Source organism: Eptesicus fuscus, chromosome 2, assembly GCF_027574615.1.
Source record: "Eptesicus fuscus isolate TK198812 chromosome 2, DD_ASM_mEF_20220401, whole genome shotgun sequence".
NCBI classification, from domain to species: Eukaryota; Metazoa; Chordata; class Mammalia; order Chiroptera; family Vespertilionidae; genus Eptesicus; species Eptesicus fuscus.
In genome coordinates this window covers 33,937,697-33,948,978 of record NC_072474.1, presented here as the reverse complement: position 1 = coordinate 33,948,978, position 11,282 = coordinate 33,937,697, and the positions used below count along the sequence as shown (strand labels likewise).

The 11,282-nt window shown below is 51.7% G+C and overlaps 1 long non-coding RNA gene across 1 annotated transcript in view; it reads left to right on the top strand.

The window, feature by feature from the left end:
* Positions 1 to 202: 202 nt before the first annotated feature.
* Positions 203 to 11,282, top strand: part of LOC129151454 (uncharacterized) — a 45,564-nt gene continuing 34,484 nt past the window's right edge. The window contains exon 1 of the long non-coding RNA XR_008558130.1: positions 203 to 367. This is a non-coding gene — a long non-coding RNA (uncharacterized LOC129151454). The remainder of the gene's footprint in view (positions 368 to 11,282) is intronic.

Sequence of the window (11,282 nt, the reverse complement as noted above, 5' to 3'; positions counted from 1 at the left end):
CTACTGCTGAGTTGGTTTTATTTTTCTGCATAAGAAGAAAACAACAAACCTCTGGCTCTGGGGTCCCAGGAGCAGTCAGGGCCAGGGAACCGGCTGGCCAAGGCCAAGGCCAAGGCCGCGGAGGCCCCGCCCACTCCCCACCGGCCCTTCCCACAGTGCTGCGCGGGAACCAGATGTCCCAGGGTTCCTCGCGCTGCGCAGATCCGCAGGCGAAGGAGGTGCCCCCGGTGTCCTGGGGGCGGCTGGAAGGACCAACTGGGCCTCTGCCAGGGTCAGGGGTCAAAGGCAATGTCAAGGGCCTAGGGAAGAAGCCTCCCAGGACTTGCGGACAGCCTGGCCAGAGGGCGTGGCGCGGAGCTCACTCCTGGTAAGGCAGCCCCGATGACAGCGGGACAAACAAACCCTAATCTCCGCATTTACCTGGAAAACCTGAAACGGACTAGATTTAAGGTGAAAACGAGAGGCCAAATGAGAGGCAGTGAGAGGAAACAATAACCAGGTCCTTGCGCACCTGAACTCTTGGTCGGGGACAGTTGACCTTCCTCACTGAGCCGGGCCAGCTGAGGAGGCCAGAGCGCCGGGCCGCGCGCCATGCTTGAGGCGGCCCTTGGAGGTCGTCCCTCACTAACCCCAGGGTTGGCGGGGACGCGGTTGTGGCCAGCGCCCTTCCCTGCGCCCTCCCACCCCATAAATATATCAGAGCACTCTTCCCTTGCACTTGTAGCCATCAGGGCTCATCAGTGGGCAGAGGGGATGAACCACACCTGTCCTTCTGATCCGGGCTTTTACCACCTGTGCGCCATGATGGTTATCGGGGAAACCAGGGAACAGAACTGTCGGCGCCCTGTACTGGCTGTTTGGTGGTAGACAGTTACCAACTAAACCTCAGTTTGCTTACCTATAAAATGGAAACATGCCCCCTTCATTGGGATAATGCATATCGGGCCAATATAGTGCAATACCTGGCTCATAGCAAAGGTGCCATAGGTCAGCTTTATTGGGCAGCAGCAATTTGTCTTTGGGCAGCCCCTGTCCACATCCTCTCTCTGTTGAGAAGGCTCTTTGTGCCATTTATTCTATTATATTAAAACTAGGGGCCCAGTGCATGAATTCATGCACCTTACAAGGAACTGTGGGCCGTGAGGCTATGGTGGGCACAGGGGTGGGTCTCAGCCCATCCTCTGCACCCCCGCCCAACCCCTCCAGCTATGGCCCCCAGTCCCCTGTCTGCCAGCAGCCCCATTCCCACACGCTGATGGCGCCAGCCCCGCTAGCACAGTGATTGGGGCCGGTTCCAGCAGTGGGTGCGAGTGGCGGCTGCTGCCCTGATTGCCCCTCAGGAGCAGGGGGAGGTGGCGAAGCCCTCAGGGGCGATCAGGGCCCAGAGCTGCCAATTGAACCCACTGACAGTGCTGAGGGATTGGAACCAGCGCCAGGCACTGGCAGTGGGTGCGAGCAGTGGCTCTGGAGCCAGCTGCGGGTGTGAGTGGGGCTGTCGCTAGCAGTGGATGCGAGAGGCAGCTGCTGGCCCCAATCACTCCTCAGGAGCAGGGGGAGGTGGAGTAGCCCTGAGGGGCGATTGGGGCTGGCAGCTGCCACTCCCACCCGCTGACAGAGCCGATCGATCAGGGCTGGTGCCGGGTGTCGGCAGCAGATGCAAGTGCTGGGTGGGACTGTGGCACATGGGAGCAAAGAATTTTCAGTAACCATCAGAGGCTTGCCCCGATAACAGCGACCAGTGCCCCGCCTTGGTCTGGCGCCCGTGTTCACCTGATCCACCATCCTGCTGCGGCTGATGCTTGCCACGTTCCATGCTCTGCCGCCTGCTGCTGATGCCCGCCATGTTCCCCACGCATCCCCTGGTGGTCAGCGCATGTCATAGGGACCGGTTGTTCAGTTGTTCTGCTGTTTGGTCTATATGCATATTAGGGTTTTATGTATATAGACTAGAGGCCCAGTGCACGAAAATTGTGCATGGGGGGGAGGGTCCCCTCAGCCCAGCCTGTACCCTCTCCAATCTGGGACATCCCTCTCACAATCTGGAACAGCTGGCTCCTACCTGCTCACCTGCCTACCTGCCTGATTGCCCCTAACTGCCACCCCCACCTGATCACCCCTAACCGCCTCTGCTTGCTGGCCTGATCACCCCTAACTTCCCCCCTGCCAGCCTAGTCACCCCCAACTACTCTCCCCCGCCGGCCTGGTCGCCCCTACCTGCCCCCTCTCCCCCCCCCCCACCCCCCCGTGCTGGCCTGGTCGCTCTCACTGCTCCCCACCGCTGGCCTGGTCATCCCCAACTGCCCCCCCTGCCAGCCTGATCTTGCCCCCAACTGCCCTCCCCTGCTGGCCTGGTTGCTCCCCAACTGTCCCACCGCTGGCCTGGACACCCCCAACTGCCCCCCTGCCAGCCTGGTCACCCCACACAGCCTGCTCTTCAGTCATTTGGTCGTCCCTCACTAACCCCCCTGCCACCTGGTCACCCCCCAACTGCCCCCTGCCAGCCTGCTCACTCCCCAACTGTTCCCCCCCCCCGCTTGCTGGCCTGCTCTTCCCTAACTGCCTCCACCTTGGCCCTGCCACCATGGTTTTGTCCAGAAGGACGTCCGGTCCGGTCTCCCAGTCTAATTAGCATATTACCCTTTTATTAATATAGATCAGTGGTCGGCAAACTCATTAGTCAGCAGAGCCAAATATCAACAGTACAACGATTGAAATTTCTTTTGAGAGCCAAATTTTTTAAACTTAAACTTCTTCTAACGCCACTTCTTCAAAATAGACTCGCCCAGGCCGTGGTATTTTGTGGAAGAGCCACACCCAAGGGGCCAAAGAGCCACATGTGGCTCACGAGCCGCAGTTTGCCGACCACGGGTATAGATGATCTCACAAAGGGCTATTCAAGCTTCCAGGTGGAACCTTTGTTATTTAACTTCTGCCAGGATCATTGCCTTTTGCCTTTTATGTAATTGTGGAATGGGGGGCTTTCGTTTCTAAGTGGAGCTTGTTAGGGAGGAATTGCATGGAGCAGAGCACCCTTCCCCACTTCGGGGAATCATAGCAGATGGCAGGTGTAGCCTGAGAGGAGAGAGGTGGCATGATGCTAGGCACTGGCCTGGGCCCTGCTCCTGGCACAGGGAGATGCTCCAGTGTTGCCATCAGTTAGCTGGGAGATACCTGGGTGCTGGGAGCTGGCAGGCACAACTCCAAACGGTGACCCTGGGGCCTTTCAGGGACACGCTGCAGCAGATGTCTATTCTTGGCTGGGGCAATTATCCTCAAAATGGAAAGTCAGCAGGAAGTGAGCAGGGCCTTCACTCTGGGAGGGACGTGACTGATGTACATTTGGTGTAGTTTTCAGCTGCAGTAGTGGGAGGGCAGCTAATTAGGTGAGCAAATATTACCTGGAGATTTCAGCTGATCCACGTGGGGATAGAAAGAATCATGCACAAGGTAGGAAATTTTACTGTGGTGGTTTTGAGGCAGCCATTTTGACACAGGCATGGCAAAAAAGAAAAGAAAAGAAAAAAAGATATCTTTTTTATTACCAAGTAATGTGTATATCAGACATTACTGACCATTAACTCATCCTGAACTTCATCCTTACCCCTGAATGAAACATTATTTTCTTGTGTCAAGTAGCCATTTCAAACAGAGTTTTGTGGATGGGCATGGAACTTGGCAATCCCCTGGCCAGCATGAAGAGAGGGAAAAGTGTATTCACCTGATAGAAATCTCAGGCATCTGTCAATAAGTGGGGAGAGGAGGAAGGCCTCTGGGGCAAAAGGATCTTTTGAATGGAACATTCAGCCTAAAATGTTACCTCCCAGCTTCTCAGAGTACCCACTCTGATTCTTTTTGGGGGAGGGGAGAAATAAAACTCCATCCTGCTTCTTATCCTATACTAGAGGCCCAGCATGCACGAAATCGTGCATGGTTAGGGTCCCTAGGCCTAGCCTGGCCTCTGTCACTGGCCTCTGCCACCCTGCGATGCTACGTGAAGCTTCCCGCCCCAGGATGCCCCTTGATGCTTGCAGCCTCTTGACTGCTCCGCGAGGCTCCCCCTACCCCACCACTGCTCTGTGAGGCTCCCCCCATCCTGCCACTGCTCCGCAAGGCTCCTCCCGCCCTGCCATGCTCTGCGAAATTCCCCCGCCCCGTGACTGCTCTGCAAGGCTCCTCCCACCCTGCAACTGCTCCACGAGGCTCCCCCACCCCTTGACTGCTTTGCAAAATCCCCCCCACCCCACGACTGCTCTGCGAGGCTCCCCCCTCCCCTTGACTTCTCTGCAAAGCTTGCTGCCGCCCTGTGAAGCTCGCTGCTGGACGCTCCACGAAGCTCCCCCGCCCCGGGACTGCTCCGCGAAACCTGCTGCCGCCCGGTGACTGCTCCGCTAAGCTCACTGCTGCCCCGTGAAGCAGCCTGCTGCCCCAGCCACCACCAACAGTCCCCAGGCCTGCTCTCCACCACCCCCCACCTCATGGCGAGTGGCTCGGGGGCCAGGGGGAGGAGAGGGACCGAGAGGTGCTCCATGCACTTCATGGTGATTGGTTGTCTGTTTGGTCGTGATGGCACCTGGCTCTTTATATATTAGGGTAATAAAAGGGCAATATGCAAATTGACCCTAATGGCAGAATGACTGGGAATGACCAATTGCTATAACGCGCACTGACCACCAGGGGGGCAGATGCTCAATGCAGGAGCTGCCCCCTGGTGGTCAGTGCCCTTCTACAGGGGGAGCACCGCTCAGCCAGAAGCCAGCTCATGGCTGGCCATTGCAGCAGCAGTGGCGGGAACTTCTTCTGCCTCCGTGGCAGCGCTAAGGATGTCTGACTAATGGCTTAGGCCCGCAGCGGGCCTAAGCCGTTAGTTGGACATCTCCTGAGGGCTCCCAGGCTGCCAGAGGGCACAGGCCAGGCTGAGGGACCCCTCCACCCAGTGCACGAATTTTTATGCACTATGCCTCTAGTTCAGTATAAGCCCTTTTCCTTCCTGTTGACACTCTTGTATGTGAGCCCAGTCACTCTATTCTTTCTGGATCCTTCTCAAGGTTATTTGTTGCCACCCACGGTCTTTTCACACCCCCAGCCCCAATCTGCCCCCCAACCTAATTATTATGCTTTTATTTTTGCCATGTCTAAATTTTTTCTAAATGTCACCCCTGATATTTTGCTACAGATTTAAAAACATTTAAACCTGTTTTCCCTTCTCTGATCTGACTGCTCCTTTCTTCTCTGCTTACCTGAACTATTGTAATATTCTTGCATGTAGTCTTTTCCTCTCTTCTACTCACTTCCCACATTGATCCTCTGATCCTTCTCTGGTTTATTGGTTGTTTTTAATGTGTGTGCTCCTTATTAGAAATCCCAAGGTCCTTAGTTTGGAATCCAGGACTCCTAACAATAATCTACTCATTTCCAGTATATCCTTCATCTTCCAACTTAACACTGTACTCTAGTCAAATCAGGCCAATCACTGGTTCCCAACCAGAACTGTCTTTGCTGATATTCTCTACTCTCTGCTTGGTGAATTTCTACCTGCATTTTAGGATTTCTGTCCCTTTGGCTATGGATCCTTTCCTGAAACCTCCCTCACCATTAGAAATATTATTCCTTCTCTTCTCCAGACTACAAAATCCTTATTTGGCCCTTGTTTAGGACTTAACATACTATGTTATAAGTATACTAGAGGCCCAATGCATGAAACTTGTGCACTTGGGAGGGGGGAGTTCCCTCACCCCAGCCTGCACCCTCTTGCAGTCCGGGAGCCCTTGGGGGATGTCCAACTGAAAATTTTAGGCAGTTGGACATCCTTAGCGCTGCTGTGGAGGTGGGAGAGACTCCTGCCACTGCTGCTGCATTCGCCAGCCATGAGCCCGGCTCAGGGCTTCTGGCTGAGTGGCGCTCCCCCTGTGGGAGCGTACTGACAACCACTGGGCAGCTCCTGCATTGAGCGTCTGCCCCCTGGTGGTCAGTGCATGTCATAGTGACCAGTCGTTCCGCTGTTCAATCAATTTGCATATTAGCCTTTTATTGTATAGGACTAGAGGCCTGGTACACGAAATTCGTGCACGGGGAGGGAGGGGAGGTGTCCCTCAGCCCAGCCTGCACCTTCTCCAATTCAGGACCCCTTGGGGGATGTCCAATTGCCAGTTTAGGCCTGATCCTGCACCAGCAGTTGGACATCCCTCTTGCAATCCGGGACCACTGGCTCCTAACCGCTTTCCTGCCTGCCTGACTGCCTGCCTGATTGCCCCTAACCACCTCTGCCTGCCAGCCTGATGCCCCTTACTGCTCCCCTGCTGGCTTGATCGCCCCTAACGGCCTCTGCCTGCCGACCTGATCACCCCTAACCACCTCTGCCTGCCAACCTGATCACCCCTAACCACCTCTGCCTGCTGGCCTGATCACCCCCTAACTGCTCCCCTGCCAGCCTGATTGCCCCCAACTGCCTTCCCCTGCTGACCTGATTTCCCCTAAGTGCTCCCTCTGTGCTGGCCTGATTGCCCCCTAACTGCTCTCCCCTGCTGGACTGATCACCCCCTAACTGCTCTCCCCTGCAGGCCTGATAGCCCCTAACCACCTCTGCCTTGGCCCTTGCCACCATGGCTGTGTCTGGAAGATGTCTGGTCTAATTAGCATATTACCCTTTTATTAGTATAGATACCCTTCTCTCCAACTAGTCTGTAATTTTCTCATGGAGAGATAGGAGACCTATGAGAATGGGCTAGATTCTCTACTAGTGTTTCCCAAAGTATGTATTGGAATCCTGGTTCTGCTGGATGTTAATCAACTCTTAGTGCTTATTATGTCATAAATACTATTATAAATATTTTGCATGTACACAGGCAGTGTTATTATATCTATTTTGTAGATGAAGAAACTAATAGCTAATAAGTGGCAGTGCCAGTCAGGTTTCAAATGCAGGAAGTATTGTCCGAAATGCCATGGTATTCACCACCATACTATATTGTCTCTTAGGTTAATATAGTGATTTTCAACCTTTTTCATCTCATGCGTGCCATGACTTAATTACTAAAATTCTGAGGCACACCAAAAAATGCTGTATTTTTTGCCTATCTGACAAAAAACAGTAGGTATAATTTTGATTCATTCACACTGGATGGTTATTATTGTGTTAGCTGTTGTCATTTTTTTATTTGACAATCTAAGGGAAAAGAGGTCGTGCCCCTGACTAAATAGTCAGGTGTTGCATGTTTTAAAAATTCCTGTGGCACACCAGTGTACCTGTCATAGCACACTGGTTGAAATTGCTGGGTTAATAGGTATTATATGATATAAAATTTCAAAAACAACTGCCCAATTTAATAAGTTTGAACAAAATTATATTTTTGCTGCAGGGGGTGCAGAGACTTCTCATACGTTAATGCACATTATGAATTTCCAAAAGGAGGATATAGTTAAATATAGTTAACAGCATTTTTAAAAGATATATTATTATTGATTTCAGAGAGAAAGGAGAGGGAAAGAGAGATAGAAACAACAGTGATGAGAGAGAATCATCAATCGGCTGCCTCTTGCATGCCCCACACTGGGGGATTGAGTCCCCAACCTGGGCATGTGCCCTGACCTGGAATCGAACCATGATATCCTGGTTCATAAGTAGATGCTCAACCACTGAGCCATGACAGCCAGGCTGGGCCATAGTTTTTAAAGAGGTGAAGTTATTGTATGGAACACATTCTGTAGACTGGTAAGAATGTGCTATATATAGCTGGCTAGTTGGGAGACATGACTAAAGTACAGAGGGCCACTTTGCTCAGCTCTGCCCTTGGTAGAGACATTGGCATTGAGAAAACCTCAGGAGCAGCTCCCCTACCCCCATTAACCATTATACTAGTATTTAACTAGAGGCCCGATGTATGAAATTCATGCAAGGGCCTTGGCCCTGGCCCCCGCCCACTGCCCCTGTGGCCGGGGGGGCCTCTGCCGCCTCTGCCTCGGCCCCCGCCCACTGCGGCTTTGTCCGTAAGGAAGGACGTCCAGTCTAATTAGCATATTATGCTTTTATTATTATAGACTAGAGGCCCAGTGCACAAAATTTGTGCACGGGGCGGCGGGGGAGGGTCTCTCAGCCTGGCCTGCACCCTCTCCAGTCTGGGACCCCTTGGGGGATGCCCGACTGCTGGTTTAGGCCCAATCCGGCAGTAGGACATTCCTCTCACAATCCAGGACTGCTGGCTCCTAACTGCTTGCCTGCCTGCCTGCCTGCCTGCCTGATTGCCCCTAACTGTTCCCCTGCTGGCCTGATTGATGCCTAACTGCCCCCCTGTCAGCATGATTGTCCCCAACTGCCCTCCCCTGCCAGCCCGATTGCCCACAACTGCCCTCCCCTGCTGCGACCTGCCTCCTCCATGCGAGGTGGTGGCATCGGCCTCCTCCACGCCACGCGGAGCCATGGGACCACCAGGCCCTGCCTCCGCTGTGCATGTGGCCATCTTGTGGTGGCCATCTTGTGACGATGTCGCGTGCCGGGGTGTGAGGACCACCTAAGGCTTTATTAGTATAGATTCTCCCCTCAGAAAGACCTTTAAGCTCTAGCTAGAGACACACTGTGTCCGAGTAGCACTGAGCTCAGCCAAGGACTAGAAAGTCTGAGTTTCCATCTCTTTGTGAATCTTTAGTATATAATCTCGTGTGGGCACCATGGTGATATAGTGTTCACTGTGGGGAGAGAGGGGTTTGTCTGGATCATCCACTTTTAGTGGTTTGAAGGGTTTCTTTTTACTCGGCAATACATGCTAATTATGGCAAACTCCTGGAGGCAGGATCATGAACTACTTCTTTTTGTACTCCCAGCTCCTACAGAGTGCCTTGCATGGCATGCTGTTTAATACCTGTCTTTTGAACAAATGAATGATGAGTAGATTATGCATTGTCCCTAAGGTAATTATTGACAAATCGGGACATTTCCTGGAGGCCTGGAGCAAGGCTGTTCTAAAGACTTGGTTATGTTTTTCTGCTTGTGGGGTGGTCTGGGCCCCATCCTGCTCCAGGTACTAACTTGGCAGGATAAATAGCTGCAGTTGGAAGTGAAGGTTAAAGGGAGTTGCCTGCTTCTCAGGAATGCCTTAGAATCAGATGCCTTTATTCATAATTTTCTACTGATTTGTATTAGTTATGTGGCTTTTCTGGTCTCTTAGATGCTACACATCCATCTAGGGACATTCCCTACCTCTAAAATGTTGCTGCGAAGGTAAAAAATGTAGCTTAAAAAATATGACAATATACCCAGGGTAGCAGGAATATTCTTCCATTTGGGACCCAGTAGGTGATTAGCTCTGTAGCAACAAGTCAGAAGCTGAATTCTGGGGACTCATAAACAGAAGAATGTTATTCCTCATCCCTATCTGTGTCCAGGTCTCCCATAGTGGCTCTGACTTTTGCCTCTTATTTTTACCATCTTCATCCCATACCATAATCAGACCTCTCTCTACAGATATTTCCTGAGTTGTCCATTTAATAAGACATGTTTTTCTTGAGCCCCAGCAAGATCACCTGCTATATTCACCCATCCATCCATCCATCCATCCATTCATCCATCCATCCATCCATCCATCCATCTACCCACCCATCCAATATTTTGAACACTGACTATATGACAGGGATTGTGTGACACTGGGGATACAGTGATGAATGAGACACAGTCACTTTCTTCAGAGCTCACAGTCTGGCTTGGGAGACAGACATAAGGAAGATGTAAACAGTGAACAATTAAGAGTGAATGTTATGATGCATTGCAGACGAAGAACTATGAGAATATAGCAGGGATAGAGAGACAAGGGCAGGATAGACAATAAATGTTTATCACAAAGCTTAGGTAATGGTGAGCTTCTCTCAGAAACCCTCTTCTGAAGTAGTGGTTTTTAATCTTTGTTCATTTAGTAGCAAAATTGTCTTTTTAAATTCTTCATGAACCACCAATAAGTAAAATAAGGAGAGTGCCTTTGGCTAAATTGGGGGTGGTGAAGATGGGGGTGGTGGCAGCGGTCGCCAAGCTTTCGGACCTCACGGACCACCTGTGGTCCGTGGACCACCGCTTGGCGACCGCTGGTCTAGAGAGCTCACTGGTTGGCTACATCCAGGCTTCTGAGCCCTGATCACTTCTCTTCCCAAGATGATCAAAGATGTATCAGTTCAGGTTGCTGCTGAGGACACAGCTTTGCTTCGGGAGGGCATAGAACCTACAGGCTTGTTACAGGCAAATCTCCAGGTGATTTTGCCATTTCCATTTAGGATACAAATGTATAGCTAGGCTTTTCTTTTGGGAAAGAGATGCCACAGTGTAATCCTTAGATGTAGGAAGCAGGGATGGATTAGAGTGGGTAATCAGTTTCCCTTTCTGAGAATGGAGTTAGTTGTTAGGCCTCATGACTTAGGGCAGGACTGTGTGGGTGTGCTGGCCTGTAAGGGGGGCATGTCTTCAGTGTATAATTTCTCTTGAGGGGAAAAGCCTGTTCTGGAACTTGTTAGTGCAGAGATCTCTGCTGGAGGAGCTGTGGTTTCTGGTTGATCCTTGTCCGTAGTTGTCCAAGGAACCGAGGGAGAGCCATGGGGCTCCCTGGGGATGGCTGAGAGGACCCCTGGGAGGAGGCAAAAAGAGACCAGGCCGGCAGAGGGGAGCTTAGTTGACCATGTCAGTGGATGTGATCACTACTACCAACTGGTTGAATGTACTGAGGACTTACAATGTGAGGGTCCTGGTCTAAGTGTTTTCTATATCTAGGCTTAGTTAATCCTTATAACCCCATGCAATAGGCACTAGGTATTATTTTTAACCCCCATTTTGCCAGTGAGGAAATTAAGGCACAGAGAGGCTACACGGGTATTAGTGGTAGAGTTGGCATTTAAACAGGCTGTGTGACTCACCAGAAATGCTCTTAAGTGCCTTGTATATTTTTAAGACCAGCTTTGTGATGGAAGCATAATCCAGTGTCTCAAAATTGCAGGGTCTTACCTGGGACTTTAACTGTAATTGACCAGTTGCAGAACACAATATGTCTTTTATATTTATACTAGATGCCCTCAGCCCAGCCTGTACCCTCTCCAATCTCGGACCCCTCAAAGGATGTCCGACTGCCCGTTTAGGCCCGATCCCTAGGATTGGGCCTAAACGGGCAGTCAGACATCCCTCTCATAATCCAGGACTGCTGGCTCCCAACTGCTTGCCTGCCTGCCTTCCTGATTGCCCCTAACTGCTTCTGCCTGCCAGCCTGATCACCCCTTAATCACTCCCATGCCAGCCTGTTTGCCCCCAACTTCCCTCC